This window comes from Zalophus californianus, chromosome 11 (genome assembly GCF_009762305.2).
Source record: "Zalophus californianus isolate mZalCal1 chromosome 11, mZalCal1.pri.v2, whole genome shotgun sequence".
In the NCBI taxonomy this organism is placed as follows: Eukaryota; Metazoa; Chordata; class Mammalia; order Carnivora; family Otariidae; genus Zalophus; species Zalophus californianus.
The window spans coordinates 66,429,040-66,436,230 of record NC_045605.1 but is presented as its reverse complement, the minus strand read 5'-3'; positions in this window follow the sequence as shown (position 1 = coordinate 66,436,230).

Below are 7,191 nucleotides of genomic sequence, written 5' to 3'. Positions count from 1 at the left end.
GCCCTCGGATGGTATCTCTGAGAGATCACACCTTCCAAGTGTTTCCAGTGCTGATGAGCCTCGGGGTCCTCGCAGTGAGTTGTCCTGATCCGAACCTCCTATCTTTTAGTCGAGGTTCAGATCAGACTTTATTTGGGCGAAATGACTGGTTCTGTCCTTGCTCTTTGGAGGGGAGGAATTTGCCCTCCGGATTCAGGTTTAAGGGAATTTGCTGTCCAGGCGTCGGGATTCGAGTTTAAGGAATATTTACTGGTGAGCACTCAACTTATTTTCAGGTGGCCATATTTTCTTTCAATTTAAAATCTTTCCAAATCATAGGGAAATATTTCCTTTGGAATAGCCATAAAGGCCCAGCCTCCTTCGGGAACCCCAGCTTGGACTCATGTTTTAAAAATATATATGGACCTCCCTCTTGTAAATTCTTGCCCCGTTAGACCCAAATTACCCGGGATGATTTTTAAAACCTCATTGGTTAAGATGGGACACTTTGATATCCCCAAACTAATTTACTTGCCCTCACAGGTGGGTGGGGAAAAAAGATTATAAAACTAAACGCAAAGCTCGTTTTCCCTGGCATCTGGAGGCCTCCAAAACAAGTTTTAACCCTTCAAGCAGTTAACTCAAAGCTTTCAAAACCAACTTCCGATCTTTCAAGAGGCTTTCAAAATGAGAGAAATCTGCTGGAGCTTCACAGACCCCGCCCCCCTCCTCCAGCCCCCCCCCCTCTGCTTCCCCTAAGCTTCTCACCCCTTCCTCCTGCCATTCCCCACCCGCCCTGCACTTCCTACCTCTTCCCCTCCACCTCTTTCTCTATACCCTTAGCAAAGTAGCACATTAAAAATCCAACTTACCTTCAGGATTGTGAAATTTCTTTAAAATGTCTAAGGCAAGACAAAAGAGTTCAGAGCAAGTCTCCCCAGAATGTACCACCGTGACATATGGGCAATTTCAAGCCCCAGGCAGTGGAGACCCCACAGGCTGAGAAGAAATCGCTCTTGCCTCCCTGCGTGTCTTGTTTTGTCTGTCTGCCTGAGACAGGTTGTCTGTTCTCCCTTTTGGCTATCTTTGGGAGTAACTCCGCACTCTGGGAAGGTGGATTTTGCACCTTCTTTGAGGATGCGTCTTACACAAGGGGATGGGAATTTAATACTGCCAGAAATATTTACTCTTTGTCCCGGCTGAAAACGGACAATAATTTTTTTTAAGTAGCTCTGTAGTCCTCATCATGTAGTCAGAAGTTGGCCAGCCTGGAAGCTGATATTCGGAGGCTGATGGCCATTTTTCAAGGCCTTCTCCCCTAGGTTAAAACGATGTCCCCAGAGGGAAAGAAGGAAAGTGAAGATAGTATGGCTGGAGAGGTGATCAAACTATGATGTCATTTAAGTTACAACCCAGTTCTTGGAAGCACTGAAAGCAACTGTCCTTCTTACAAATCTTGACAAAACTTAAAATGCTGCTCTATAGACCATTCAAAGTTTACCAATTCCTTGACCACCCCCCAAACCTTCCTTATTTATCTCAAAAGGCTGGCAAATTACCGGCCTTAGGGAACCAAAGTCCTCCTAAGGAGCTTACGTTCTTTCTCTGTCCCTTGCAGTTAAACATTTTATCATCTCTTTGAAATGTAAACACATCCCACAATCACCTGAGCCGAAGGGGAAAGGGGAGGGGGGGGGAGGCCTTTTTAAAATACGAACTGCTAAAAGGGCTCTCTCATTCCCAGATTCTAGCACAGACCCCTGAAATTAACCACAGGGACAAATGGTGAATAATGCAGCTATGCATATTCTCATATAAACCTCTTAGTATACACGTGCATCAATTTCTGTTGGGTATAAATCTGGGGATGGTATTGTTGGGTCGTAGGGTTGTATATGTTCAATTTTAGAGTATAAGGACCACTCTTCCGTAGAGGCCACTTGTAGGCAAACAGGGTTGAGCGATGAAATGTAGAAAGGGCCACAGTGAACCCCTGGCTGAACACAGACAGGCCCATCAGGCGACCCACCTCAAGATGGCCAAGATAGGGCGCCTGGGTGGCTCAGTTGGTTGGGCGACTGCCTTCGGCTCAGGTCATGATCCTGGAGTCCCGGGATCGAGTCCCACGTCAGGCTCCCTGCTCAGCGGGGAGTCTGCTTCTCCCTCTGACCCTCTTCCCTCTCGTGCTCTCTCTCATTCTCTCTCTCTCAAATAAATAAATAAATAATCTTAAAAAAAAAAAAAAAAAAAGGCCAAGCTATTCATATCCGTCCCTAACTGACCAATGGGCTTCCTGCAACCAGGCACAGTTACCAAAAAAAGGGAGAATTCCCTACTGTGCCTTACCTCCTCACCTTCCCCCTTTACAAACAGCCCCCACTCACTGCCTCCTGGCCGAAAGCCTCCCCTCGGCTCTCCTGCCTGCCGCCCTCCTGCGGTGTATTCAGTAAACCCTTTTTTTTTTCTGCCTCAGGTGGATTCTTTTCACTGCCCATTCCACCGGCTTCCACTGGATCATCACCCCACATTTGGGGGCCCCCATCCGATCGAGAGAGACACCACATTTAGACACCACATCTTCCACCAAAGTTGTGTGGATTTACACTTCATTCCAGCACTTGGTAGTACCAGACTTAAAATGTATTCAACCTGGTTGAGTGTAGTGGTGTCTCATGCTTTTACTGTCCTTTCCTCAATCGGTTATGGAGTCCAGCCCCTTCTCAGGTGTTCGTTGGTCATGAGGTAGCTTCATGTGCAAGGTGCCTACTCAAGCCTTCGGTCTGTTTTTCTCTTTGGTTGTTTGACATTTTCTTATTGGTCTACTCAAGTTCTGTTTGTATTCCTAGTATCAGCTCTTGGTCTATCATATGGATCGCAAATATTTTCTCCTACTCCTGGCTGAATTTTTATCTTTTTGGTGGTGGTATTTGATGAACAGACAAGTTCTGAATTTTGGTAGAGTAAACTTCATTAATATTTTCTTTCATAGCACTTTTTTAATATCCTAAGACATCTTTCCTTATACCAAGTTTATGAAGATCTTCACGTTTGCTAAGTTGCATTTTTCCAGAGTATTGCCCATCTAATCTAAACGTAGGCTATGTTATTAATAATAGGCCATTAATATCCTCTTATGTTTAGTATCAGCTTAATCTAGCAATGTTGCCTTTTTCATCCCTAACATTGGATATGGGCCTTCCCTCTTTTCTTCTTGATATGCTCGGTAGATGTGTATTAGGTTATTAATATTTTCAAAGGACAGACTTGGGGTTTCGTTGATCTTCTCCATGGTATTTGTTGTTTCATTAGTTTCTTCTTATATTTATCATTCACTTACTTTTGCTTTCTTTGCTACTAATGTGTTGTTCTTTCTCTAACTTCTTGACAAAGATACTTGCTTCATTTCTTTGCTTCACAAAGATACATACGTCAGTATAAAGACATTATCCTTCTTTACCTACCTGATGTAGGAAAGATGTTAGGGTCCAAAGCCAACAGTCAAGAATTCTTGAGAAGCCTTTGATGCAAAAAGATGGTTTTATGAAAGCATGGGGACAGGCCCTGTGGGCAGAAAGCTGCAATGGGGTCAGGAGGAGTGGCCCATTATACACTTTCAAGTTGGGAGGGGGTTAGGGATAGGGTAAGTCTCTAAGGAATTTTGAAAGCAAGTTTTCCAGGACCTTGAGGGAGCTAGCTGTTGTTAGGAAAAGGTCATTTATTACTGACTAATAAAACTTTAGTCATGAGACCCTTTAGATGTATAACGGTGGGCCATATGCTTGGGGGATGATTGCCCGCATGTATCTTAGGAGACAGAGATAAAGAAAATTTCTAAAGGAATTTTTATATGTTTAAAGTAGGTTTACCGGATCCAGGATGGTGGGGAGGGGCAGCTCAGATTGCCTTTTGCCCTTAGCAAAGTGTCTACATCGAGGCAGTTAAGTCCCTAGAGGAATGTCACTCTGCCTGTTTCAAGGACTTGTCGATGGGCTGTAGGTAGTAAGGAAATTTAATAATTTTTCTTCTGCCTTCGTTTCCCACATCATACCTACACAGAAAAATTTTGATATTTTTTATCATTCAGTTCAAACAAATTCCTAATGTCCTTTGTGACTTCTTATTTGACCCATGGGCTATTTTAAAATGTATTTCTAAATTTTTAAACATATGGAGAATTTATCATTGTGCCTTTGTTATTGATTTCAGGTTCAATTGCATTATGGACAGAGAACGTACTCTGATTCAATTCACGGAAATCTGTTGCGACTTGTTTTATATCCCAGCATAAAGTCAATTAGAATAAATGTTCCATGTATACTTGAAAAACATGTTGTCTTCATTTGTTGGGTGGAGTGTTTTCAAGATGTTTATGAGAGTGTTTGCTAATCATACTGTTCAAACATTTATTTCTTTACCTGTTTTTTGTTTCTTTTGCCTATCAAATATTGAGATCGAGGTGTTAAAATTTTCCAATACAAGTGTGGATTTGTCTTTCTCTAAGTAGCTCTGTCAATCTTTATACATTTCGAGGGTATGTTAAGTACGATTAACATTTATAATTGCTATATCAGAGTTTAATTAAATATTCTGAAATGAAATATTTTATTATTCTGGAATGTCCCTCTTTAGCTCTCACAATGTTTTTTGTTTTGAAATCTGTCTTGTCTGATATTAATATAATTATACAAGCATGGTTTTTTTCTTTTTGGTTAATGTTTACATGGTAAATCTTTTTCTATTCTTTTACTTCTACACTTTCTGTGTTTTAATGTTTTTCTCTGTGCCAGGGTTTGAAATTGTCTAATGACTCTCTTTTGCTGTGTCCAATTTGCTGTTAAGCCCATGCATTAAGATTTAAATTTCAGATGTTACAGTTTGGGTTCTAAAATGCCCTGCCTAGACATTCTGTCTAGATCTATGGGGGGACATTTTGAGACCATCAAAACATCCTGCTCCTCATCAAACTTCCATCTTTGATTTAGTATCTATTGATGATTTGTACCTGATCCAACTGTAACTGAACTAATTTGAGTTCACTCCTTGGTAAATTATGGTTAGAGACTACACCAGGTGGAATTGTCACACAGAGGAAACTTTACTTGCAGCAAGGAAGGAGATCATGGGGAATAACTTCTGAAGCTGTGAACACCCCAGCAGGAATGAGCAGCTTCCTTTTATTTAGAGTTTATGATGAATATTCAGGAAGGGGGGCTTTGTCACATTGCCTGTAGAAACTGGCTCAAGGTTGTGCAGGGGTACTTAGAAAACATGCCTATACATGCCTATGTTATGTTAATGAAGCTTATGCTCCTCCCAGCGCCAAGATTTTAACATTACAATGAAGCAGAGGTAACTGTCCAAGGGGAAGGGGCTATGGGCGTGCTCTGAGAGCTACTTTAAACTGGATGGGGTCTTGGGCTCATTATCCCAGGTAAGGAATGCAGGGCCTTGCTTGTTCGTAGGCTGGAACCGTATCAGTTGACCCTGAGTCCAGGCTTCTGCAGAGACAGCCAGTGGGTTTGTTAGTGAGGTCTGAATAGACACAATAGCTGATTGGAGGAAACAGTTCTCTGAAAAACAAGCTTTACACTTTCTGCTTGTTTCAACCTCATTAACCCCATGGGGCATGGTTTCAATCCTGCAAAAACAACTCAAGAATGTGCATTAGGTCAATCTTTACTTTTGAAATAGCCCTGGGAATTTTACCATTGATTTATTGTCTCTGATATGGTTAGGCTATTTCCTGGCCTGGTAGAGATTGGTGGTTTTTGCCTTCCCTTTAAGTCCTTAATTATTGATGTTTTTGCATTTCTTTGTGATTCTGACCCATCCCAGGAAGTTCTATTAGAAGTGTGAGAGGGCAAAGTAGAGCCAGCGGTAGGACATAGATCAGGGAAAATAGCTGGGGGTCCTAAAATGACTTCTCTTGTGTCACAGAAGCTTTTGTCTTATCTTTCTTTTTCTGGGGACCCCTAACTCTTTCTGCTTACACAATCTACTCTGATGGTTATAAAATGGTAATTTTTACCTCCACTACTCTCTTGCATTTACCAATTGTACTCTATTCTCTCATCCATCTGGCCATCTACCATCTCTCTATGCATCTATTATATAAATGCATGATTCCTATTCAGTAGGTTATAATCCATTAATGCCCTTATTTGTTTTGATACTCAAATTGTCATTGATTTGGCCAGTGGGTACCCCCTTTCATGGTGGTTTCTATATCTTTGGTGACAAGTTCCCCTCATTTCATTTTCTAAAAAACACTTTCTTATTTTCTGGCACAGAAAGATATTCTGGGTCTATCTCATACCTTTCCTGATGCAGCCTTGGAATTGGCTATTTCCCCAGAGATACCTGGTTTCCTCTTGGTTTCTAAATATCATTCCTCACTAAGACTCATTGCTGCTGGGGTATTCTTACTTCTAAATCCTTTCAAAGTGTGGAGCTAGGGAATCTGTACATATAAGAAATCAGGAGTTCCTATTGGTATTTAACAATTCCAATCTAACCCTACAGAGTTCCTCCTCACTTTCCCTTATTTAATATTGAGATTTCACTCTTCCACATTTAGAGTCCTAGCTCCCAAAGACATCAACCTAGGTACTCATCCAGTTCAACAATGTACTTAAAATAGCTTCCAAATAGCTTTACCCATACCACCAAGAACATCTATAGTTCTTTTATTCCCCTAGATGGAGGATGTATAGTAGAGTCAGAGTTGTGCTAAAGAGTTATTTTGGATTATTTATTTCTTTTCCCGTTAATGTGGTTATGTTATTTAAAAATACAGTTGGGTTCATTTATTAATGTTTGCGTTCAGTTTTAGTTAATTTCCCCATCCCTGATGCTTTAATCTTGCTCTTTTGAGTATGTAGAACATTGGCATGCTTCCAAAAACTAAAACCATGCAAAGGCGTGTCCAAAGAAGCGACAGTCTTTCCCTTGCCCTGTTGATCCCATCCCCCCTCATCTTTGTAAGTAATCAGATTTATTTCTTTGTTTCTTTTGGCAAAAGTGAGCAGATATGCGTATGCTTCATTATTTCCCCTTCTTTCTTACACAAAAGATGGCATACTGTACATACTCTTTTGCAATTTGCATTTTGTCAGCTAACAATATAGCCTGGAAATTACTCCATATTAGTTCATGGAGATAATCTTCATTCTTTTCTTACAGTTCCAGGATACTCCAGTGTGTATCTGTGCC